We start from the raw sequence: 27,540 nt of genomic DNA, 5'->3' as shown, positions 1-27,540 counted from the left end.
TTAAATAAAAAGGCAGGATATTCAAATATGTGTGTAGGTGTATGGTTATATCTACCCAAAAAAAGGGTATTAGAAAAGCACTGGAAGGAAATTCACCTAAATCCTTGCCAATAGCTATGTTTCTGTCTGATCTAGGCTCACACAGTAGGGTACCTGCCATATGAACTAAAACCAGAGAGAGGTCTGGGGCTTGAAGCTGGTTCTGAAAGAGTTGTCTCCAGTTGCTACAGAAGGCAAGAGTCAGGGAGTGAGAGCAACTAGAGGGAAAGAGAACTAACCACCCAGCCGGATGAAATTAATCAGTTCCCAGGACTTGAGCAGAAACAAAGCCCAAAGTCAAGGGCTGAGAACAAGTTGGAGGGGAGGAAGTGGGAAGGTCAATGGCTTTCCTGTGATCAAGACTGGATTGCCCAGACCTCCCTCTGTGGGGTGTGGCTGCACAGTAAGTCGAGGCTTGGGCCTGAGGAAAAGACACAGATTTGAAGGAAGTCACTGGAGAGAGGAAAAGCGGGTAATTTTCTGCCCCCTCCTTCTTTCAAACCTTCTGTGATGATTTTAAAATTTTTGTGAATAAGGGCTGGACGCGGTGGCTTATGCCTGTAATCCCAGCACTTTGGGAGGCGGAGGCGGGCTGATTACTTGAGATCAGGAGTTCAAGACCAGCCTGGACAACATGGTGAAACCCCATCTCTACTAAAAATACAAAAAATAGCTGGGGTTGCTGGCGCGTGCCTGTAATCCCAGCTACTCAAGAGGCTAAGGCAGGAGAATTGCTTGAACCTGGAAGGCAGAGGTGCAGAGGTTGCAGTGAGCCGAAATCGTGCCACTGCACTCCAGCCTGGCGACAGAGCAGCACTCCTTCTCAAAACAAAGCAAAACAATACAAAACAAAACAAATATATGTGAAGAAAGAAGCTGAATAAAAAATACATTATAGTTTTAAATTGTTGATTCATTCTTCTTAAATGCCTATTGCTGTTGTACCTCTATTAGCACAGTGAAGGAAGCTTTAAATTTGGAATGTGAAAGTCTATTAAATTGAACTGCTATCAATATTCCTGAATTGTAAAATTTTACTTGTTTGACTTACAAGCTACCCAACTTTATCTGAATCTCAAAATGCAGGCTTTCTATTCTTCTATAACTTAATGATCCAAGAGGCGATTTTGCTTATGCTTAGATGTAATGACTTCATGATTGGTTCTCTTACAGGTTCAGTAATCTGTTTGTTTTTATAACTCCCCAAAGATTCAGGGATGAAAACATTGCCTAGAGCTTCCTTTAAAATTTCTACAATTTTTCCCTTTATAATATGAGGACAAGGAAACTGTGAATAACAAATTACTTTACCCAAAGAGAATGGCTTCTTTGCAAAACAAAGTTAAAAAAAAATGCAGCTTCAAGATTTTATATGTTTGGTTAATGATACAACACACTTTCTTTCATCTCTGTGTAATTATAAAAAAGACATTGGTCCTGGTGTCATATAGAAAAACTTCATGGCTGGGCGCGGTGGCTCACGCCTGTAATCCCAGAACTTTGAGAGGCCGAAGTGGGTGATCACGAGGTCAAGAGATTGAGACCAGCCTGGCCAACATGGTGAAGCCCCGTCTCTGCTAAAAATACAACAATTACTGGGCATGGTGGTGCGCACCTGTAGTCCCAGCTACTTGGGAGGCTGAGACAGAAGAATTGTTTGAACCCAGGAGGCAAAGCTTGCAGTGAGCCGAGATTGCACCACTGCACTCCAGCCTGGCAACAGAATGACACTCCATCTGAAAAAAAGAAAAGGAAAAAAAAAGAAAAATTTCAAAGTTTCTGGGAGTGAGAAGAAACAATCTGAAGGGAAAAATATTCATGATTAGGTACAAGTTTTTGAGGACTTTGAAAACGAAGTAAAGAAAACCTATTTTCTGACTGCTGACATTTACATTTTGAAATATACACTTTCTTTAGGGCAGGAAGAAAAAAACTGTATTTTACACAAAGATTGCCAACCTTATTGCACAGATCTATTTAACATTTCCATGAGGAAATGATGTGTCTTAAGTCAAATGGGCTTCTAATGTCATAACATGAAACTTCCTTTGATATAAAACTGTATCCTCTATTCTATGACATGTCCTTCAACCACAGAAGAATTTTTCCTTTAAAAAAAACTCACAGGATATAAATAGAATATCAAGAAATACAGGTTATGAGATAGAAGGAAGCCCAAATATGCATAGAATCCTTTGCTGGACTAAGAACATCTTGAGAAGATCCACACACTTTAATCTTGAATGCTGTCATCTTTTCATGATGAAAGCCTAAAATCTTAAAGCCCAAACCAAAAGATTTCAAGAAAAATTAATTTGTGAAAAAGAAAAAAAAATCCAGCTTGTCATTTGAAATAATGAATACCATAATTCAGTGCTTACATGATATGCACAAAACTTGAATATGTAAATAATACCCGTTACATTTTGAATTTAACTTTTATGCTAGCTGAGCTTTCTTTTTTGAAAAAGGATGGGAAAAATGCAAGATAATCTTATTTTCTCTTTTCCACACAAGATATAGTCCTCAACTCTGCATAGGAAACCACTACATTAACCAAGTTTCTGAAGGCCCGGTCTGCACTTTAAATCCTCTTTGAAAGCTGACTTCCAAAGGATTTAAAAGGACGTTCAGGGAGCCCCCAACTTTCCTGGATGCTCTAAGAGAATTTTTTTTATCACTTCAAGCTGAAAAACATGATCTTAGTTTAATAATTAATATGTCTAATCTCAACATTGTCAAAATTTTAAATGTTTTAAAATTAGACGATAATGTTACATTTTCAGTTTTAAAAGAACACTTCTTCCCCATTCCCCAGCTCAGGCCTATGACAAGGGAGAATCCAGCAGTTGATGAAGGAGAGAAAGCTGCTCCTTTTTCCCCACTGATGGCTTCTCCTCCTCTCCCCATCTTGCTAGCCACTAAGGTTGGAAGAGGAAGAGGAGAGATGGGAAGGGAAGCAGGGATGTTCTTCCTTGCCAGGTACCCGGATAACTTAGTATCTGAGTTTTCTAGGCTCGGCATGTATTTACAGCTGACTGGTTATATATGATTTTCTTTTTCTTGGGGGTGGGGGCAGGTGGGTGGGTAAATTGTTAGAGACACCCCCACTCTCTATCACAGGGCATCTTTCCTATGTAATTCTCTCCAGGGGGGAGAATGAATCTCTAGGTTCTAGTTGGTGGCTTACCCCACATTCATCCATTGAAGGTACCTCTATCTTCTTTCCTACTGAGTGTTTGTTCTTCCAGGGACCTCTTAAACTCGACCTAAGTCAGCACCCATGAGACTTCTCAATGCAGGCGGTCTTTTGGACTCCACCATCAGAACACCCAACCTGTCTCCCTGACTTAGCTGTGAGTGAGAAACTAGACCATAATGTCCCCATAAGCAACAGTCTCCACACATTAGACTCTTGAAGTGGTATGGTTGAGATCCTTTCCCAACTATGCTTGAAAAGCACAGGCCTCTCCTACCCTGCCTCTATGGTGGTAGGGGTGGATTCATTCATAGCACACCAACATTTTTCTTTAAAAATACTTTCCAACCGATTTCCAATGTATATACTCTTATCAAAGGTGAAATACTTAAGAATTGTAAAACTGATTTCCCCCCACCTCATCCTATCCCACACAGATTCATATTAAATATATATAATACACATGCATATATATGTATATATATTTAAATCCTGTATGGTGTTCTGGCATTCATTTTGGACTGTGATATTTTCACTATCTTCAGTCTTAGGCAAAACTTCCACGTTAATATCTGATACTGATGTTCATAAGAATGTTCTAGTTCTGCCCTAAGACTTCAGAGAATGCACATATATGTCAGGTATTTGATCTGTAAAAATTATAGATCCTCAGTATAACCGAAAAGTAATACAAATGTGAGTGCTGGTCAATTCAAAATGTAAAAGAAATTAAAAGAAAAGTAATGCCTACTAACTACCATGGTTCTGCTATTGTCATATTAAGCAAGACGGTATCAAAGAAAATATGCTGAGAACATATGAACTGCAGAAATTATATACTTTTATCAAATAGCCATGGTTTTCATGCCTGTTCATTTTCTTAACACTGTATTTCCTGCTTCTTCAGAGACTACCTAGTCAATTACATGGTCTTCCTTTCACACTTACATCAAGGCCAGGAGTAAACTGCTCTAAGCACAATGCAACAGCCTGTTTCTTTTGAAGCAAATAAAATGGGACCATGGTTTTTAATCTTTTTTTTTTTTTAATTTTGCCAGAAAAGTGACAGGATAAGAATTAGGCTAAAGAGAGAAGCATGAAGAAATCTTTTCTTCCAGAAGGCTGAACAGCACTACATTAACAATACACTTCCTGATGGGTAAGTGGTGAGTTCTTTTGTTTACTAAAATACCTCAATCAATTTTTCTTTTAATGACTTCCATCACCACTACCAACACAGCACTGAAGGACATTTCAGCCCTGAATTTTATCTTTCCTCATGTACTTTACTGTTCAGAACAAGCACACACCACAGTCATGTGATATCCCTTATTATCGTAACTGAAGCTTAACGGATATAATTAATGGATTATTCCAACCCTCTCTTTAGTTCCTCAGCTCCTTTTATTCTTAAAGAGATGAATTCTAATAGGGGCTTTATCAGATTCTAAATACAGTAGAGACATATTAGAATAATGAAATGCCCCTCATGACTCACCGTGTGGCTTATTGTTGTAATAAAATAAATGTCCATCCAGAGGAATATTGTTAGGTTTTAGCACTTCTCCCTTGATTCTTTGCTGAAGATTGGAAATTTGGTTCCAATATCCTCCCACGCCCCTACTAGCTGTGTGAGAGTGGCAAGTCACTTCTCTCGCTAATGTCATCTGCAAAATTACCCCATCAAGAAAATGTCTAGCTAGATAATTTCTTAAGTCAGCTATCCTTCTCCAAACTTGAACTTCAGAGTTTAAAAAATCAGAATGTATGGTACAATTATGGGTCATTTTAAATTTTTTCCTTCACTTATCACTATTTTCTATGGTTTCTCCAATGAACATGAATTACTCTTATAGCAAAAAAAAAAAAAGTTATTTAAAAGAGAACCAACAAGAAAAATAAAAATTAGTAAAAATATATTTGGGATCTTACACATCCCCAAGCCTTTGTCAGTTATGTGTTAAAACCCAAAACAATGTGATCACCATGCGATGTAGAGATCACCATGATACACTTAAGAAATCTAATCACAACAATCTAAATGTAGCATTGTATCAATTTTATTTTTTTAATATTTTAATTTAATTTAATTTTTTATTTATTTTTTTAATTTTTTAATTTTAATTTTTGTATCAGATTTTGAAAACACTTGTGTAGCATGTGTAGGTGAAAAAAGTATATGAGCAAAAACAAAAAACAAATTAAATACAAATCACCTATTATCCCATTTCCCAGTAAGCTGACAATTTTAAAGTGCACCAGATTATGATCAGAAATCCTGGGTTCAACTTACTTTTGTTCAGTCAACATTTATTGAGCTCAAGGCATCAGAGATTGAAGATGAATGAGGAGATTACGATACAATGGAAGGGATAGATATTTAAGCAACTTCATAATTAGTCGGACTGGCACACATGCTGAACAATCAAAAAGGGTACCCTGGAAAACTCTAGTTCATTCTGACTGAGGAGATCAAAGGCCTTGTATACTCCACTAAGAGGTTTGTGTTCTAGTGTGGTCTGCGCTCAGTGCTCTTCAACAAATTGTTTGGCCTCTCTGGCCATCTGTTTTCCCAGATGAAAATTAATGAAATTGAGTTTTGAAATTTCTAATCGTATCAGCTATAAAATTCTAGGAGTCCTTGATTTTATGTTATGACAATGTTGAGGGCCCTTTATCTAAAGCTTTTTAAAACGTCTTTGTCCAGTCTCCCTGACCCCTCACTATTATTGTTACTGGAAAGGGGTCCTGATTCAGACCCCAAGAGAGGATCTCCTACAAGAAAGAATTCAGGGGGAGTCCATACAGTAAAGTGAAAGCAAGTTTATTGAGAAAGTAAAAGAATAAAAGAATGGCTATTCCACAGGCAGTACAGCGGCTTGAGCTTCTCACCTAAGGATACTTACAGTTATTTCTTGATTATATGCTAAACAAGGGTGAATTTTTCATAAGTTTTCCGGGAAACAGGTGGGCAATTTTAGAAGCTGAGGTTTCCTCCCCTTTTTAGATCCTAGACAGTAACTTCTGGAAGCTGCCATGGTACCTGTAAATTGTCATGGCACTGACTGGAGTGTCTTTTAACATGCTGATACATTATACATAATTAGCATATAATGAGCAGTGAGGACAACTAGAGTTCACTCTCCTGGCCATCTTGGTTTCCATAGGTTTTGGCCGGCTTCTTTATTACAACCTGATTTATCAGCAAGGTCTTGTGCTGACCTCCTTTCTCATCCTATGACGTAGAATGTTTAACTTCCTGGGAATGCAGCCCAGTAGGTCTCAGCCGTTTTACCCAGCCCCTATTCAAGATGGAGTCACTCTGGTTGAAAGGCCTCTGACACTATTCTCATTGTCTCAGCTGAATCAAGTCTGAGATTATACCTCTCCCTCTGTTCCCATCTCTCTATGGCTATTGAACTATGGAAGCACTCCATTTACAGGCAGAGAACTCTGCATTTGAGCTGGGCAGGTATGAAAAAGCTGGCCGGGCGCAGTGGCTCACGCCTGTAATCCCAGCACTTTGGGAGGCCGAGGCGGGTGGATCATGAGGTCAAGAGATCGAGACCATCCTGGTCAACATGGTGAAACCCCGTCTCTACTAAAAATACAAAAAATTAGCTGGGCATGGTGGCACGTGCCTGTAATCCCAGCTACTCAGGAGGCTGAGGCAGGAGAATTGCCTGAACCCAGGAGGCGGAGGTTGCAGTGAGCCGAGATCACGCCATTGCACTCCAGCCTGGGTAACAAGAGCAAAACTCCGTCTCAAAAAAAAAAAAACAAAAAAAAAACAAAAACGAAAAAGCTAATTTGGTTCAGTGCTTTCCCTTCGCTTTCTCTTTAAGGATTATTGACTATATGCTAGTTGGAGAAAGAAGCAAATTTGAAAACCTGTTAAATTAGCTATTTTTATAATTAAGTGGTTTTGGCTATCATTCCAATTTAAAGCCATGCAGGGAGCTCATTCTTTTTAGTAATAGTGATTTTTCAAGTTTCTGGAAATCTTACACATTAACCTGAAGCCACATACTTTTCTGACATTCTTCAAATTCTTTAAATAGATTTGGGGGATTGGATTCAGGGCTGGCTTCTATTAGCATTACATTCTCAGCAAATAATATCCATTTAATTTGTTTTTAGAAGAGCATTATTTTATTAGATCTATTCACAGGAAAACGCATGTAGATGCATTTGTGTTTGATGATCCACTCAAGACATATACAAGAACAAATTTATGTAATATAGCCATCTTCCTGTTATTTATTAAAACATATGTGAAATTAATGTTTTAATCTATTCACCATTTAATTTAAAAATTTTTATTAAGCTCCTATGTGAAAGCTAAACATCATTAAACATAATGACCCATCCTTTCATATGAATTTATTTTTTTCTTGTGACATTAAAATGATTCAGGTTTTTTAAAAATTTCAACAAACTGCTGGGGCAAGAGACTGCTAGATGAATCCTAATGCTGAGAGGACAAGAGTTGACTAGAATGTAGAAGGGGAAAAGAAGCTAGAATGAAGTTTCTCAACTTCGACACTATTGATATTTGGGCCAGATAATTCTTGGTTGTGGGGGACTGTCCTGTGCTTTGCAGGATGTTTAACAGCATCTCTGGTCTCCACCCACTAGATGCCAGTAGCAACCCACCCACTCATCCCACACTTGTAACAAGTAAAAACATCTCCAGACATTGCCAACTATTCCCTGGAGTCAAATTCACTCCTGGTTAAGTTAGACCCACTGAGCTAGAATGATTCTTTCTCTGATAACGTGCCAGCTCTTAGGGACTGGCAGTCCCCAGGTTTCTAAGTCTAGGACACATTCCTTTTCCTTCTTAGAGATGAAAGGGAACCCTTGCTCTTCAATCTGTATACATTGAGATTGCACAGAAAAGCAAATTCCATTCTCTTGCCTCTATTTTTGCCACCAGTGGTAATGATAATGGTTAGCCCCTTCATGAAATAGACTGAAAAGGTGGCTACTGGCCTGAAGTCAGGGTTAGAACTTAGTTCTCCTGAACAGGAATACACTTGTATTTACAGAGCTACACTGTCTGATGTAGTCTCCCTTGCCTTAGTTCAGGCTGCTACAACAAAATATTAGGTTGGTGCAAAAGTAATTGCAGTTTTTGCCCTTAAAAGTGAAGGCAAAAATTGCAAATATTTTGCACCAACCTAATATTGTAGCCTGGATGGTGTATGAACAACAGAAATTTATCATCTCACAGTTCTGGAGGCTGAAAGTCTGAGACCAAGTGCCAGCATGGTCAGGTTGAGTGAGGGCCCGCTTCCAGATGCAAGACCACCAACTTCTTACTGCATCTTCACGTGATGGAAAGAGAGTGAGGGAGCTCTCTGGGATCCCTTTCTAAAGGCACTAATCCCGTTCATGAGGGCTCTACCTTCATGACACAATTACCCACAGAAGGCACCATCTCCTAATACCATCACATTAGAAGTTAAGACTTCAACGTAAGAGTTTTGGAGGGATACAAACATTCAGTCCACAATATCCCTCCTAATTAGAGTGTGAGTGGTATAGGGATACCACAATACAATGTCCCCAGAAACTTAAAAATGCAAGTGCTTTGGGAGTTAAATCTAGAAGCCAATATTTTTTGTACTTAGTGGAGATATGCAAAGAAACCTTCAAGCATTGGTCCTCACATTATAGTATATATAGAAATTACCTAGTGATTTGTTGAAAATACAGATTCGTGGGGCCCACCAGCAGAGATTCTGATCTAGTAGAACTGGAGAAGACCTAAGTGTCAAGTCTCCATATGCAAGCCTAGAGCCTGAAAGTCTGAAGTCCTGCTTGCCTCGGCTGAAGTCTCCCACCCCCTGCATGCGTTCGCCATTGTCCCTGATCACCTGGTGGAGCTTCCCCAGACAAGCCCCTCACCCAACCCTGCCATCTTAACTGTTCTTATGACAATGTAAATACCTCTCACCCAACCCTGCCATCTTAACTGTTCTTACGACAATGTAAATACCTCTTGCCCAACCCTGCCATTGTAACTGGACTTGTGGTCATATATAGTCCTTGTCCCCTACCCCTGACCAGTGTAACTGATCTTATTCTGCAAGACCCCCGCCCCGCAAAAAAACTACCCAAACCTATAAAACCAATTCCTATCCCACTGCCCTTTGCTAATGCCTTTTTCAGCCTTAGCCCACCTGCTATCATATAAACAACGATGTTGCTCACACAAAGCCTGTTTGGAAGGTCTCTTCATTCAAAGCATGCATTTTTTCAACACTAAGCATTTTTAATATACATCTAAATGATACAGAGGCATACAGTCCATGAACTTCCATTTGAAAAATACTGCCCTGAAGATGAAAAACAGCTACGGGCCTCTGATTGGAGGCATTGCTATGTGTCAAGAAAGCATAATTCCGGCCGGGCGTGGTGGCTCATGCCTGTAATCCCAGCACTTTTGGGGGGCAAATCAGGCAGATCATCTGAGGTTAGGAGTTCAAGACCAGCCTGGCCAACATGGTAAAACCCTGTCTCTACTAAAAATACAAAATTAGCCAGGTGTAGTGGCAGGCTTCTGTAATCCCAGCCACTCGGGTGGCTGAGGCAAGAGAATCTCTTGAACCCGGGAGTCGGAGATTGCAGTGAACCAAGATCGTACCACTGCACTCCAGCCTGGGGGACAAAAGGGAGACTTCATCTCAAAAAAAAAAAAAAAGGATAATTCCATTAGTAGCGCAGGAGGAGAGAGTCAGCCACAGTCAAGCCTGGAAAGGAGAGTCCTAGAGCAAATTGGACAGTGATAATCTAAGGTCCTGCCCAAGGACTTGCCTGTCCCTTCCTTAAGTGGGCGTCTCAGTTGTGGAAATGGATATTCTGTGTCACCTTAGCCTAATGTCATTAAACATTCAAAATGTGTAACTAGCTCTTTTTGCCTTCCTTTGGGGAATGCCCTGGGGCAGCTTTCCTCACTGTAAACTAATAAATTGATATTCTGAAGGTATGTATCAGTCTTTGCACTTGGGTAATGTGAGTCCTTCCTAGAAAAAAATGGCTATTCTCAGCTTACTGACAAACCCGGGTTTCTAAGTCTAGGGTCAGAACCTGGACTATAGTAAATTAGCAAAGGTAAGACCAGTGGTGTGTTGGTAAATTTTTAACAGACAGCTCTCCAGGAGGAAAATTTTAAAAGACTGGATCTGTAGCCTTGGCCAAGCCTCAGGGTGCAATACTTGTACTCCTACTGTGGCCAATTTCAAGCTACGAGCCTGACGTCAGGCTATGTAGAGTTAGGAAGAGAAGCACACCATTTATATATGAATAGTATTGTCACCATATGGATAAAATCAATATAAATAATCCCAAGGCACAGATAGTAAAATAATTAGGAAGGGAAGAATTTGGGGATAATTAGTACCTTTGTTTTTATTTTAACTTATTTTATCTAATATTATTGTTTGTTTACATAATTTAATTTAAAATAATGACAATTTTTAACAATCAGCAAACAAAATTTCTAAAAATTTACAATTGGCTGATGTAGCCAGCTCCAGCACGCCACTGGAGGCCAATGTTTATGAACTGATTTGAGTGAGCAGATCACCTTCCCCCAATGATACCTGTGTTTCAAATGTGGATATTCTTTAGAGCTTCCATGTGGTCATAGAACAGGGTCAGTGGTACTATTTACCCCGTGCTTAAAATCATCAACCTTGTCTCATGAATCCCTTAGAGGTACAGTCCTTATATGGTATACAAAGAGCTTCCATGTGCAAAATTTCAACTGATTTTGATAGCCACCTCAAAAATTGAGTATAATAATTATTTTCCTCCTTTTCAGACGAAGAAACTAAACTGAGAACAGCCAAATTACTTGCTCCTGTTTAAACAGCTATTTTGCAGCAGAGCAGAGAATCAGCGCAACTACCATTTATGGAAGGCCAACTGCAGACCAGAGATGCTGTTCTACAGTGTCAGGTACACACCTCTTGCCTAATCCTCAAAGCAATCCACATGAAATAGATATTATTGGGCCTATTTTAAATATGAGGAAACTGAACTCAGTGAGATTATGCGACTTGTTCAAGATCACGTACCTGACAAGTCTAAGTCAGGATTAGCTACCCAATGCTTGTCAAACTCTAAGGCACATCACAATCCCAGGAGAGCCTAGTAAGAGACAGATTTCAGGGCCCCACGCCTAGGGTATCCTGAGGATATCCTAGGGAGCATGGATATCCTCAAGCTCCCTGAGGATACCCATGATGCTGTTCTGGGCACCACACTTCGAATAATCTCCAGCTGCATCATGCAGCTATTCATTGCTTCCTAGGAGTCCAGACATCCTGACTCCTAGTTCTGTTCTCTGTTCACTACAACACACCACAGTAGTTTATTCTAACTCTAAAGTAACCAGACAAAAGACAGTATTGTGTATACATTTGCAAATAGACATATTTTCTTTTAAGCAGTTGATATAACATATGGTGATTCTGAGCTTTTGTATAAATTTATATTATACAGAAAATTTAATTGTCATGAAAACCATTAGATGAAAACATTTTAGAAACCTTTTTTCAAGGTTTATTATTATTGTTTTATTTATTTTTTTTTTTTTGAGACAAAGTCTCACCCTGTCACCCAGGCTGGAGTGTAGTGGTGCAATCTCAGCTCACTGTAGCCTCTGCCTCCCAGATTCAAGTGATTCTCATACCTCAGCCTCCCTGGTAGCTAGGATTCGACACCAGACCCAGCTAATTTTTGTATTTTTAGTAGAGATGGGGTTTCACCATGTTGGCCAGGCTGGTCACAAACTCCTGGCCTCAAGTAATCCACCCGCCTCAGCCTCCCAAAGTGCTGGGATTACAGGCATGAGCCACCGTGTCTAGCCCAAGGTTTGTTATTAAAGTTCTAGTCATCCCTGCAAATAAATATTGTATATCCAGCTTTGTTGTAAACAGTCCATTTAGGGAAAAAAGACATTGTGTGTGTTGTGGACACTCTGGAATCATGTATTAAATAAGCTCCCAGAACTTGCATTTTCAAATTTCAATTTTGCTTCAGGGAAAATTGACTTCTTACTCAGCTGATATTTATACTCGGAAGATCTGCATCGAAGCCATACTTAATGATAACATTAATTATAATATTTATAAGACGTCTTTCCATGAGGCATTCAAATAACTGCAGTCATGTAATCTTTTTCTCAGTGTGGGCTCAAGATAGAGATGGAATGATCAACTCTGTCTTAGAGATGACAAGCCTGCGTTTCCGTGCAGCCCTCAGGTGTCTTGGTGAAGGTCATTCAAAGAAAGAACCAGAACCTAAGCCTTGAGAATCCCAGCTCAGGATAGCCATGGTTACATAACTGCTCTTTAATAGATGCAGTCTCTCCACTGCCGGGTCAAGGAAACCGTGGTGAGACTCAAGCCAACCAGTGTGGTTACTTGGTAACCGCTTAGGTAAAACGCTAGAAGAGAGAGGAGAATCAAGCTATTGGATAAAATTTAATGATTGCTTTGAATTACTCTCTTATTTCCCAGCACCATGGAAAAATAGGAGTTGGCATTTGTTCTTTATGGCTTGTCAAATCTGACCTGGGAGAACCTACTACCACTTCCGAAAATGGATGTGTTGTTAAAATAGCTTAAGTTTGATGTATCATATTTGCACACTAACAATTAGGAGGCAATTCATTTTCAAATAATGAGGGCTCCATGAGAACTTACTCAATTAAAATGATAACTTAATTATCTTCAATTGCCATATATGACTGGGGGAATCTATTTAAAGTTTTTACCCCACCCCCACCATTCTTCCCTTTGCCTTCCTTTTAAAATACCACATATTCCTGGTGAGTATTCATTTTGCCCTGTTCAAGGGTGATACATCAACTCACTGTATTTCCCCGGAATGTTCATTTCATGGATGAATGAAAATAGTGACGCTCGTTGTATTTCAGGTGCTCTACCCCATCTAAATGATGAGCAGCTTTATGAGTAAGGGAACTTAGAATGTTTTATTGTTCAGGTCTCCACAGTTACTAGAAAGCCTGAGTAACATTCAGGGAGTTCCAAAATCTAGGCTTTACATTGTGGGCACCTCTATTATTAGGAGACTGGGCCAGTCCCCCAGGCCCAGGAACAGCCTGGAGGCAAATGCATAGGGACAGCATTGTGTCGGAATTTAAAAGAAGGAGGCAGAGTTCTCAGGCTGTGGTGAAAACACCCCTTAATTCTGGTCACTCTTAAAGATATTCCACTAATACTGACTGGTACAGGCTTCCATCATATTTAATGTGTGCCATGTGCCTAGCACAGCCCCTGGTCCATGATAAGCACCCAAATATTAGTCATCATTTTGCAGTCTTTTAAGGCCATGCATCTTTTCCCACTTCTAATCAAGTTTCCACTGCTGTAACATAGACATCCTCAGGTTTCTACCCTGCTCAAAAATGTTCAATGACTATTAGTTCCACCAGTGCTTCGCAAAGTGTACCAGAATCGCCTGGGTTGCTTTTTGTACAGTTGCAGATTTTCAGACTTCATGCCAAACCTTCTGTATTAGACCCTGGAGGAGTTGGGCCTGGGAATTTGAATTTATTAACAAGCTCCACAAGTGTTTCTTACATACGCTACCAATAATTTGAGATTCCCTGACATGTTGTATAGTATGCATATACCTTTACATGGCATTTATTACCCCTTAAAATCTGGTTCCAACCATCCATCCAGTCATATTGCCTGCCACATGGCATGATTGACACTCCCTTATCAGGAAAAATTGTGAAAGACTTTGAAATGAGAAAAAAAAATCCTGGATGTTGTATCTATCATACCATTCTGGATTATCTCTGCCTTTCATTATATTTGAGTTATTTTATAATTCTGTCAGTTTTAGAAAATTAATAATGATGCAAACAATTCCTTCTGTAGAAAGCAACTGAATCATGTCATGTGAAATGCAACGGATTCTTTATATGTGGATAAATCAGTTTGCATCTATTTTTAAATTCATTTCAGCATTCCTCATTGCTCATATATCTGTGTGGATTTCTTTGAATTATCCTTTGAATGAGCTGTAATATCTTACAGTTTCCCTTATTAATAAATTAAATAAGATCTTTGATATCTGTTCTTTTTATATTTGCATGAGGTTATAAGTTTACCTTTAAAAAATTATCCTTTCACACCCTGAACACACTGTAGTAGCTTCAGACTCTGCTGTGGTCATTTCCCTTCCCTCCTTGCCATGCCCTCCCCTGTTTCCCTGACCATCAGTTTCCCTGGTGAAGTCCCTCTAACCCTTCAAGGTCCCACAAAGTTGCCAAGTGCCAGCTTCGCTGTCAAACCGTTCTTCATGTTCAACCCATTCATTCTTCCATCCTCATCTGCCCAACTCAGACTCAGTACCTCCCAACCCCTGACTCACACCTTCTTAGAGGATTTCTCACACCAGATTCCTGTAGGAGTTGCTTTAAAAACTGAGAATGCAAGTATGGTTATTTCTCTACTTGACCTCTCTGCATTTCAGTTTCCTTATCTGTAAAATGGACATAATAACAGCACTGACTTAGTGGGCTATTGTTAAGATTAAATGAGTTAATCCATGTAAAACACTTAGTGTATTTCCTGGTGTATAGTAAGTGTTGAATAAATGTTAGCTATCAATAATTTTGAATAGATATATACTAATATATATAAAAATATATAAATATAAATATAACATATAAATATATATTATATATTATATATATTATATATTACATATTATATGTAATATACAATTTATATATAAATTAACATATTATATATGATATGTTATATGTGATATATAAAAATATATATAGCATAATATAAAATATATATTTATATGTTATATCTCTATATATATTTTTATATAAGTATATATATAAATATAAGTGCATATATAGAGATGGAGAGACTTCATTTAAATTTCCTCTAATTTGTATATATTATATATATATAGTAATATATATATATTGTAATATATATATATTTAGATGAAGTCTCATTCTGTTACCCAGGCTGGAGTGCAGTGGCGCGATCTTGGCTCACTGCAACCTCCACCTCCCAGGTTCAAGCGATTCTCCTGACTCAGCCTCCTGAGTACCTGGGATTACAGGCACGTACCACCACACCTGGCTAATTTTTGTACTTTTTGTAGAGATGGGGTTTCACCATGTTGTAGAGGCTGGTCTCAAATGCCTGACCTCATGATCCACCCACCTTGGCCTTCCAAAGTGCTGGGATTACAGGCATGAGCCACTGTGCCCAGCTGTATTTTTTCTAATTAATAGTTTGATAATCCACATGTCTCAGGTACACAGACTACTGTCTACAAAAACCGTCTTCCTTAGATTACATTTCCTGGCCCTGCTTCTAGCTAGGTTGGATCAGAAATGCCCTATGTGCATCTCAAGTCTGGTCCATAAAAATTCCCACATGTGCTCCTCCAAACTATTCTCTATTTTTTTAAGGCTGCAATGGAGACTTCAATGACTGGAGTAACCTTGGAAGCCAAAGATCAAAAATACAAATTTTCTATCAGCCTAGGTTCCTGAATGAACATCTAAAGCAGGCATTCCTCCATGTCCCTCATCCCCAAACAACATCCCAGAGAGGGCCACCACTTCCCTCAGATGTCACAGACCCTTTCCTGATATCTTTTTAGTAGTCTGATCATTTTCTAGTCTAGGATGAAGGCACAAATGTAATGGTTCTCTATAAGAGGAGAGCCCTCTCTGTTGGGGCTAACCTTAGCCAAGGATGTACTGCAGGTGTTTCCAAGATTCCAGTTATTAGTAGTTAGATCTTGCAGGTTATGTAGAGTTAGGGGCATATAAGCTCCCTTAATCTGGGCCACTTTTACCTGGCTACCCTTTACCCAAAGAGTGTGGCTTTTTGAATCCCAGAAAGCACGAGGGCCTCTTTATACTTTTCTTGAGGCCTGATCATCTGACATGTATACAACAAAGAGCAGCCACTTACTGGCCTTTCCTTGAACCAGAAGCTTTGCTTCCAGAACCGGAAGCAAACTCTGTGATGTTGAAGAAGCTGGAATCGTTAGTCCAGACTTCAGTGAACACCACCTTTGGTCACCGTCTGGACTAGCACCCTGTTACATTAGTAGTACTTTATATGGACTGGGGGCAGTGGCTCACACCTGTAATCCCAGGACTTTGGAAGGCCAAGACGGGGGATCACTTCAGGTCAGGAGTTTGAGACCAGCCTGGTCAACATGGTGAAACCCAGTCTCTACTAAAAACACAAAAATTATCCAGGTGTGGTGGTGCATGCCTGTGATCCCAGCTACTTGGGAGGCTGAGGCAGGAGAATCTCTTGAACCTTGAGGCAAAGGTTGCAGTGAGTTGAGATTGCACCGCTGCACTACCACCTGGGTGACAGAGCAAGACTCCATCTCAAAAAACAGTAGTACTTTATATATTTTCATTTTACAATAAATATGCCTCAGGGATAGGGTTTGTAGCAGTATGTAGGATTTGAAGAAGAGAATACACATTACTGTGTTTTCAGGGATCCGAAGATTGTAGCTAATCCAGTATGTCCTGTTGGTTTTTGCTTCATGCCCACTAGCTTCTAATACCTGTGAAAACAAGATGTGATCCTATGGTAAAATATTTAGCACAGCCCTTGGCACATAGTAAACATTCAGGAGCTGTTACTTTCCATTATAATTCTGGGTGAATAGCCATGACCTACAGCCCTTCCATTCACCACTGTCAAGAGCAAGAATGCTGGCCACCATGGCCCTTGTCCATTCTTATGCACCTGTGCAGGAATAAATGGCTCAATCTTACAAATTTCCTCTAATACCTGCACTAGGTCCTTTTGAACTTCTGGCAAGCTAGAATTTTCAAACAGTTACCAAGGGGGTAAGGCAGTTACTAGAGGGATAGGTCCTTTATTTCATGGTCAGTGCAGCCGGCATGACTTCCACACACGCTTCTTCACCCATCTTTCCTTCACATGGCTCTGCCTGCCGTTGCCCACCACCCAGCCTCCTGGAAGGCAGCTATGTCTTGCTCAGAAGCCGTGAGTGCTGGGGGAGGGATAGAAGACTGCAGATTTGCCAGGCCTTAGCAGGAATCTTTCTATTTTATTTCGTTTAAAGGACTGCTTCTGCCATGCCTTTCAGCTGTGCAAAGATAAAGGCATAAAGCACTGTCTCCGTGATTAAGAGCAAAGCTAGTCAGCACAGCTCCCTCAGATTGAGACTTTTCTTTCCAAGAAGTAAAGAGCAACTGTATTACTGTTGGCAATGAATGGGGGGTGTGTGTGTGTGTGTGTGTGTGTGTGTGTGTGTGTGTGTGTGTGTGTCTAGAGAGAGAGAGAGGTGGGGGAGACAGAGGAGACAGAGACAAAGACAATGACAGACAGGTGGGAGTGGAAAGGGATGGAATAAATCAATGTTCCCGGTGATGAATATAGAAAATTTTTAAATCTTTTCACAATCCAGTTCCACATCTAAACACTGAGTTCTGAGACGTCAGACTTTCCAGGTCTTTTTTCTTTTTTTTGAACATTTCATTTCATTTTCTCAGTCTGCTGGGCAGTTACTTGAAGAGCATTTTCCAGAGAGGATGACGAAGCACAGTAAGTGGCCCGAGGGACCGCCTCTTTCAAACCTAAATCAGCTGTCATTAACACTGTCTGATAGCTATTTGGCAGTCTTTGTGCAAACAGTTCACAGCAGCAGCTGCCCGCCCCCTTGTCTCCTTAAAGCTCTGACCGAATGGCCAAGTTGGGATGGACTGGCTACTTGGTGCAACAGACATTCAAGGTGAATGGGTAAAACCTAAACCAGGTGAATCCTTATCCACATTGCCAACCTTGGAGAGCCGTATCTTCAGAGACCATGTAATCTGAGCAGGCCCTGTGCCTGACACACTCAAGCTGAGAAAGCAGGTCAGAAGAGTTGGATATTTGGGAATATAAAACTGCCTAGTCACAGCACCTGTTAGGCTCCCAAAATATCTACTTTGAATCATTAGGCACATCTGTAGGCAAGACTAGGTGACCAAATACCCTTGTGTTCTTCATACCATAATACAATTAAAATACATGTATCAACTCAGGGTAGACAAAAAACATTTACAATTATCTGGGGGAAATTGCCCAGTAAATATTAACTGACTTTAAATTATTGGCATACAACTTCTCGCAGACACACAAAGAGCTGGTACTAATTCTACAGAAAAAAATTGAGGAGGAGGGACCCTTCCGTAAGTCATTCTATGAAGCCAGTATCTGATACCAAAATGTGGTAAAGATGAAATGAAAAAAGAAAATTACAGGCCAATATCCCTGATGAACAGAAATGCAAAAATCTTAAACAAAATACTAACAAACCATAAGACGGCAGCAAGAGTGAGAAAAAACAAGAATTTAAAAAATACTAGCAAAGCAAATTCAGCAGCGCATTGAAAAGTTAACACCGTGATCAAGTAGGTTTCATTGCTGGGATGCAAGTTTGGCTCAACATGCACAAATCAATAAATACAATTCGTCACATAAATAGGATTAAAAACAAAAACCATATGACCATCTCAATAGACCCAGAAAAAGCTTTCAATAAAATCCAACATCTCTTCATGATAAAAGTCCTTGACAAACTAGGCATCAAAGGAACCTCAAAATAATAAGAGCCATCTATGACAAACCCATGACAACATCATATTGAATAGGCAAAAGCTACAACCATTCCCCTTGAGAAGTGGAACAAGACAAGGATGCTCACTCTCAGCACTCCTATTCAACATAATATTGGAAGTACTGGCCAGAGCAAACAGACAAGATGAAGAAATAAAAGGCATTCAAATAGGAAAAGAAGAAGTCAAAGTATCTCTCTTTGCTAATGATATGATTCTATACCTAGAAAACACTACAGACTGGCCAAAGGCTCCTAGAACTGAAAAATGACTTCAGTAAGGTTTCAAGATACAAAATCAGTGTACAAAACTGTAGCATTTCTATACACCAATAACATTCAAGCTGAGATCCAAATGAAGAATGCAATCCCATTTACAATAGCCACATAAAAAATAAAATACCTAGGAAGATCTCTACAAGGAAAACTATAAAACACTGCTGAAGGAAATCATAGATGACACAAACAAATGGAAAAATGTTCCATGCTCATGGATAGGAAGAATCAATATCATTAAAATAGCATGTTGCCCAAAGCAATCTATAGATTCAATGCTATTCCTATCAAACTGCCAAGGTCATTTTTCAAAGAATTAGAAAAAACTATTCTAAAATTCATATGGAACCTAAAAAGAGCCTCAATAGCCAAAGCAATCTGAAGCAAAAACAGCAAAGCAGAGGCATGACATTATCCAACTTTAACCTATAAGACCACACTAACCAAAACAGCATGATGCTGATACAAAAGCAGACACATGGACCAATGTAACAGAATAGACAACCCAGAAATAAAGCCACACACCTACAGTCATCCAGTCTTTGACAGAGTTGACAAAATAAGCAATGAGGAAAAGATTACTTATTCAATAAATGGTGCTGAGATTGCTGGCTGGTCACATGTGAAAGAATGAAACAGGACCCCTACCTTTCACTATACATAAAATTTAACTCAAGATATATTAAAAGCTTAAATATAAGGCTTTGAACTATAAGAATCCTAGAAGAAAACCTAGAAAACACTGATCTGGGCATCAGCCTTAGGAAAGAATTTATGATTAAAATTCAAAAGCAATTGTAACAAAAACAGAAATTGACAAGTGGGGCCTAATTAGACTAAAGAGCTTCTGCACAGCAAAAACAAAACAAAACAAAAAATTATCAACAGTAAACATAACTAAAGAGCAGGAGAAAATATTCACAAACCATGCATCCAACAAAGGTCTAATATCAAGAATCTACAAGGGACTTAACAAGCACAAAACAACTGCATTAAAAAATAGGCAGAAGATATGAACAGACACTTTTTAAAAAAATTTTTTTATCACATTTTAGGTTTTGGGGTACATGTGAAGAACATGCAAGATTGTTGCATAGGTACACACGTGGCAGTATGATTGCTGCCTTCCTCCCCTTCACCTATATCTGGCATTTCTCCCCATGCTATCTCTCCCCAACTCCCCACCCGCTGCTATCCCTCCCCTATTTCCCCCCAACAGACCCCAGTGTGTAGTGCTCCCCTCCCTGTGTCCATGTGTTCTCATTTGAACAGACACTTTTCAAAAGAAGACATATGAGCAACCAACAAACATGAAAAAATACTCAATATCACTAATCATCAAAGAAGTGCAAGTGAAAACCACAAGGAGATACCATCTCACACCAGTCAGAATGGCTACTATTAAAAAGTAAAAACAAACAAATAAACAAATGCTAGTGAGGCTGCAGAGAAAGGGGAATGCTTATGCACTACTGGTGGGAAGGTACATTAGTTCAGCCCCTCTGAAAAGCAGTTTGGAGATTTCTCAAAGAACTTAAAGCAGAACCACCATTTGACCCAGCAATCCCATTACCGGGTATATAGCCAAAAGAAAACAAATTGTTCTACCAAAAAGACAGGCATTTGTATGTTCAGCAAAGCACAATTTGCAATAGCAAAGACATGGAATCAACCTAGGTGCCCATCAACAGTGGACTGAATAAAGAAAATGTGGTTCATCTGTACCATGGAATACTACACAGCCATAAAGAAGAATGTCCTTTGTTAGCAATATGGATTCAGCTGGAAGCCATTATCCTAAGTGAATTATCACAGGAACAGAAAACCAAATACCACATGCTTATAAGTTCTCACTTATAAGTGGGAGCTAAACATTGGGTACCCATAGACATAAAGATGGCAACAATAGACACTGGGACTACTGGAGGAAGGGGGAAGAAGGTACAGGTTTGAAAAACAAACTATACAGTACTATGCTCACTGCCTAGGTGATGGAATCAAACCCCAACCTTCAGCATAACGCAATATACTCATGTAATACCTCCACATCTACCCCTTGAATCTAAAACAAAAGTTGAAATTACTTTTAAAAATTAAAATAAATAGGCAGGGCACGGTGGCTCACGCCTGTAATCCCAGCACTTTGGGAGGCTAAGTTGGGCGGATTACAAGGTCAGGAGTTCAAGACCAGCCTGGCCAATATGGTGAAACCCCATCTCTACTAAAAATACAAAATTAGCCGGACTGGTGGTGGGTGCCTGTAATCCCAGCTACTTGGGTGGCTGAGGCAGGAGAATCGCTTGAACCCGGGAGGTAGAGGTTGCAATGAACCAAGATCACGCTACTGCACTCCAGCCTGGGCAACAGAACAAGGCTTCATCTCAAAAAACAAAAAAACAAAAAAAAAAAAATTTAATAAATAAATGACTGACATAAGAAGGCAAGTAACTAAATAATACAACCAAGAAATTAGATGAAGATAAAGATAAATTGTGGTGAGTGCCAGGTAAGGAATGAACAGAGTACAGTGAGAATAGCTGAAAGAGGTCAGTAGAGGCAGGCTGGAAAGACGTCTGAACCTGGAGGGAAGAGAAGCCAGCTGTATTAAGAGGTGGGGTGTCTCTCAGAGAGAGATGGATAGCAGGCATAAGTCCTGGAGGGAGGAAAGACATGGTTTGTTAGGACCCGAGAAAAGGCCGGTGTGGCTGGAACGGGAAGGTCAGGAGGAGGGAGGGAAGACTTAAAGTGGGAAAGGCAGGAGGAGCCAGGGCATGCCAGCCCATGGCAGGAAGGAACTGGAGTGTACTAACATAATGTGAAAAAGAACGTGCCAGCTTCTGGAACCATCCAAATGCAATGGGCTGCTTTAGCAGACAGAGAAGCTTGCATCAGCCAAAACTCATCTCCACAGTTCCCCAAAGTGTGGTGCTAGAGCCTTTGTGCCTAGAGTTTGGCTTCGCATCTATTCTTATCACATTTCATCTGTTAGAGCCAAGCCCTCCCTCCAGCCTGAGGAGCTTTTTTCAGATAAGCATCCAGTGTTCTCATCTGAAAGCCACAGTTAAAAATGTTGACTAGGACAGAGCTGACGGCAGAGCTCTTCCCAGCTGGCAGCTAAACCTGCCCTCCAGCAGAGGGTGGAGGCCATTATTAGGGATGTAAGTGAGGGACGCAGCCCTTACAGGAGGAGCAGATGACCTTACAATCTCTGCTCTTTCTGACAATGTATGAGATCTGTGGACTACATTACAAATGGCAGCACACTTTATGGTGTTAGTGGAAGTTTAGGGGATCTTGTCTTCATGAAGATTCAGGAGGATGTAGATCTGGGAAAAGAAAATTTCTTTTCTCAGGAGTATTAAAGTAGAAGAACTTTTACTACAGATGATCAATATTTCTTTTTATGCCAACAGAATATCTCTGCACGATTCCAGTGTACATGGTGTCTTTTCAGCAATTGCTTTAGCATTTGGACCCTGAGAGATGTTATGAAGTACACAGGGCCACTCATCCACTCAGCACTTGAGGAGAAAGGTGTGTGATAACCATTGTGTGTTGGGTCCTTTTTAAACCTAGAAGCAGTTTATATTTTTGCTACTATTCGAATCTTCCCATTTAAGAATGCTGGGCTTAAAAGCTAACATTTGGCGGAAGCACTCCCCTTAAGCATTGAAGCACAGCAGGCAGAACCAATTCTTTTTGGAAACTTCAGAGCATCTAACAACAGCTCAATATTTTTGCACTATGCCCAGAGTCCAGCTCCATTTCTATTGCCATGAATCACCTAGAGCTGGGAGTGTTTAGCTTTGGCACCTTGTTCCGCTAAGTGCAGATGCTCACATGCTTAGGAATGTTTTTCATTTACAAGGTTAAAAAAAATGGGATTCATCTTATAATAATGTTAATTTTTAAAATATTTTTGTTAAATTTTAAATGTCATTTGAAAATATAGAAAAAATAGAGCAGGAAGCTGCTAAGTGTGCCCAGCAGTTCCACTTCTGACCATGACGGAGTAAACACAGCCCTGCCTCAGAGCGGATTGCTTCGGCAAGTCAGAATTCTCACTGTCTATTACAGAAGAGGTCCAACCAAAAGAAACAGCAGGCCAGGCATGGCGGCTCACGCCTATAATTCCAGCTACTAATTTTGAGGGGCCAAGATGGGCAGGTTACTTGATGTCTGGAGTTCGAGACCAACCTAGCTAACATGGTGAAAACCAATCTCTACTAAAAATACAGGAATTAGCCACACGTGGTGGTACCTGCCTGTAATCCCAGCTACTTGGGAGGCTGAGGCAAGAGAATCGATTGAACCCAGGAGCTGGAGGTTGCAGTGAGCCAAGATTGTGCCACTGCCCTCCAGCCCGGGTGACAAAGTGAGACTCTGTTTCGAATTAAATAAACAAATACATAAAGTAGTGAATGAAGGAGGCAGCAATCCCAGCAAAAGATCTTCAACAAAAGACCTTAGCATTGCTTTCTTCTCTAGTATTAGATATGCCAGGAGGTGCAGTTAGAGCCACTTCTATGTGAGTCTATTTCTCAAAATGTGGGCCCCAGATCACCTGCATAAGAATCATACGGGGTGGGACGGGGCATGGTTCTTTAAGGTAAAGATTCCTGGACTCTATCCTGACCCAGTGCATGAGAATTCCGGAGGATGTGGTCCAGACATTTGTTTTCCTTAATAAGTTGTCCACGTGATGACTTTAGACATGCTAAAGTTTGAGAATCACTCCAGCCATAGCTGTCCCCTCTCTAATGGGCCACAGGTGCCACTGACCTCCGCCCCCACCCACCACCCTCCCCCCACACACTAGGGGACTCTTTCTGCAGGAGCAGCTTAAAGGCTTTTCTTGGATGGTCTTTTTGGTATATTTTTAGTCAAGTAATAAAAATAATGGCAAACAATTAGACAGTCTTTACCGTGTGCTAGTCATCATTCCAAAACTTCTATTTTTATATTTACTGATTCTTATAATAACTTTATAAGGCAGGCTTATTATAATCCCCATTTGATAGAAGAGTGAATAAAAACACAGAGAGGTTAAGTCACTGGCCCAACATCACACAGCCAGGATTCAATTCCAGGCCAAGTCTGGTTTCAGAGTCCATACTCTTAACCTATACCAGGCTATTCCATACCTCAACTTTCTGTAATGTGGCCCCAATCCCTGCAACTCATTCATCTAGCAAACACCCCCTCATCTTTGAAGACTAGCAGCATTCCTGCCTCTGTGAAGCCTCTCCTTACTCCATGAGGTAGAGAGTCTCTTTCTACTGCATGTGAGAGGGGAGATGGAGACACAGGCAAGTGGTAAAGATAGAGAGGTAATAAGGGCTAGGTTGGTGGCAGAGAATGTGGTGCTTTGCTGGCAACTGCTGCACTAGTCCAGGCAAGAATGTGAGACCTCAATGACAGATCACTGCAGCAGTGTCCCTCTTAGCCCTACCCCTGACACTGTGACATATACCACTTGTCAGCATTTTCATTAAAACCACAGTTCTGGCTGGGCACAGTGGCTCACGCCTGTAATCCCAGCACTTTGGGACGCCGAGGTGGGTGAATCACTTGAGGCCAGGAGTTCAAGACCAGCCTGGCCAACATGGTGAAACTCCGTCTCCACTAAAAATACAAAATTTAGGCAGGTATGGTGGTGCGTGCCTATAATTCAGCTACTCAGGAGGCTGAGGCATGGGAATAGCTTGAGCCTGGGAGGCGGAGGTTGCAGTAAGCCGAAATCGTGACACTGCACTCCAGCCTGGGCAACAGAGCAAGACTCTATCTCAAAACAAGACAAAACAAAGCAACCATATTGTTAGGTAAATGAAGGTAACCAAACATTATAAGACTCATTGCCATTGAATGTACCTGGCAATCAAACCGTGAAAATGCATGCCAGATTTCCTAGATGAGGTAAAATTTCCCCTTATTTGCTAAACAGCACAGGTCACAGTAAAAGGCCCAAGAGAGGTTTCCAGGCCAATGTGCCAGTGACCACCTAAGGCAAGACCGAATCTTTCATCATTTTTCCAAGTTCTCAGGAAAATGTAGCAATTGATAGATGTTTGTTGAATGAATAAATGAATTCTGTATGGCCACGTGACATTTTCTGGTATCTCAGTAGAAACATCAGTGCTGCGGCAGCAAGCTTCCTGTCCTTCTCAAACTTTCCCTCCCTCCAAACCAGGAGTCCGGCATTGCTATGGAGGGATATTACCCTTCCTTCATAATTGGAGATGTACCAAGTGACATGACAATGCGTCATATTTATGTAAAGCTTTTACCCAAGTAGACTGTAAATCCTTTTAAATGGTCTGCTCCATCTTACGATAGTGCTGGGAATTGGGCGTTATTACCACCCTCATTGTGTATGCAGAACCAGTTAGACCTGAAGGAAAGTTAATGACTTGCCCAAGGTCACAACATGTGATGTGCCCAGCCAACTTCAGAAGCAGGCTTCCTAACTCACAGGCTGGCCGGTTTCATCCCGTGGTCCTTCTTGTGCTCTCTGGCTCCTAAGGCCATTTGTGGCAGTGAACATCTGCGAGCTCTGGTCACTTACGCATTTCCTGGTATCTGATACCCTTTCCCTCCCCACCAAGTTCATTTCCAGTGTGACAATTACTCCATCAGCTACTCCAAGCAGGAGAATTTGAAAGGAGGGCTGCTATTTTCCATGAGTGCAATTATTCATGTGCACAAATAATGGTGCACATAATTGGCTAATGGAGAGTGCAATCGGCCACATGTGGGCATAATTAGCCACTTGCCCCTCATTTGGAGGGTATAATTATCAAAGCAGGCAATTTTATATCTGGGGATAATTGTACATGCAGGAGAGAAAGACGGCTAGGAAATCCAGTCCTTAGTTACTTTTTATGTCTTTTTATTTCCAGAAAAGCATTTTAAGGTAAAGGTAACCTTCTGGTTTCAGTTGCCCATTTGGATCAACCATCAGACCTAGTCTGATGAGACTAGGCAGAAAAGGCAGAAAACAGAATGTAGGAAAGAATGAGCCAGGATCTTGTGGACCAAGCCGAAGCCTGAATCTTCCTCGCCAGAAAAACCCCAGCAACCAATTACCCTGGACGTGACGCCAAGGCCCACCTAGTGGTCAGCCATCTGCCTAGGCAGACAATAAAGCTCAATTTTTCTCCTTCTCCATTATTGTGTATCATTTTTGCTTTAGCAGTTTTAACATTTCCCACACTTTGTGGTTTTATCGTCTCAGAAATGCCAGTTGGCTTGGCACAGCAAGTGATTTTGTTCGCTGCTGGAAGTGGATCATTTAAAATGCTTTAACAATACCTTTAACTAGTCATTCATCTGGGGATGTACGTAGAATAATAAATCGAGAACACATCTCTTTGTGGTTGTTCCAAGACCTGAGATGGCAGAGATTTTCCAGTCTGCTGTGTCCCCACTGCATTCTGGCTTCAGCAGCTCTGCAGAACTTTTCCCACTCTCCCACTCAATCACACAAAAATACACTTGCTAACAGCAGATCCTAAAAATACATGTCACATGCAACCACAAGGGAATTTTTTTAAACATGAATTGACTCTTTAGGAATATGCAAGCTGCATTTAAAAAAAAAAAAAAAAAAAAAAGGAACGCCAAATCTCCTATTATACTATCCTTCATTTCCAGCAGAGTATTATCTTCTGGGGGAGGGAAAGCAGCACAGTGATTGGGGAGACAAACTCTTTAGTGTCAGAAGGACCTGAGTCCCTGGCTCAGCTCTGCCACTTGCCAATTGTGTGACCTTGAATAAGTTACCGAAACTTTCTGACCCAATTTCCCTATCTGTAAAATGGGTTGTTCTGAAGGTCAAAGGGAATACAAGTAAAGCACTTAATGCTAGGTGCATTGTAAGGACTCAAACAAGTGGAAGCTATCATTAATATTAAGAACTTCATCTTTTTTGTTTGTTTGTTTTGAGATGGAGTTGCCCCGGCTGGAGTGTAGTGGCATGATCTCAACCTCTGCCTCCCGGGTTCAAGCGATTCTCCTGCCTCAGCCTCCTGAGTAGCTGGGATTACAGGTGCCTGCTACCACGCCCGGCTAATTTTTGTATTTTTAGCACAGACAGCGGTTTCACCATATTGGTCAGGCTGGTCTTGAGCTCCTGACCTTGTGATCTGCCCACCTCAGCCTCCCAAAGTGCTGAGATTACAGGTGTGAGCCACTGCACCTGGCCCAAGAGCCTCATCTTTTAATCTCTAGCATAGCTTATCTGTACCAGGCACATGGCACTCTAGAGTACCTGTGTACAGCCTTTATTCTCCTCACCAAGTGGAGAGAAATGTTGTCTTACACGTCTTTATAATGCACATGGCAAA

At 40.6% G+C, this 27,540-nt stretch overlaps 1 long non-coding RNA gene across 4 annotated transcripts; it reads left to right on the top strand.

Moving 5' to 3' along the window:
- On the top strand, positions 1–26,362 carry LOC116553973. 4 transcript variants are annotated; one of them, XR_004269988.1, is made up of 5 exons: positions 1–511; positions 4,302–4,397; positions 6,600–6,710; positions 11,070–11,206; positions 26,133–26,362. It is a non-coding gene; the product is annotated as an uncharacterized LOC116553973 (long non-coding RNA). The 4 variants fall into 4 exon arrangements; XR_004269989.1 differs by lacking the exon at positions 1–511 and adding an exon at positions 2,813–3,395; XR_004269990.1 differs by lacking the exon at positions 1–511 and having other exon boundaries at positions 2,814–4,397; positions 26,095–26,362.
- The last annotated feature ends 1,178 nt before the right edge of the window (positions 26,363–27,540 follow it).

Source organism: Sapajus apella, unplaced genomic scaffold (assembly GCF_009761245.1).
Source record: "Sapajus apella isolate SASKATOON/1434 unplaced genomic scaffold, GSC_monkey_1.0 scaffold13, whole genome shotgun sequence".
Lineage (NCBI taxonomy): Eukaryota > Metazoa > Chordata > Mammalia > Primates > Cebidae > Sapajus > Sapajus apella.
Note: the sequence above shows the minus strand (reverse complement) of the source record. Positions and strands in the feature narration are given on the sequence as shown.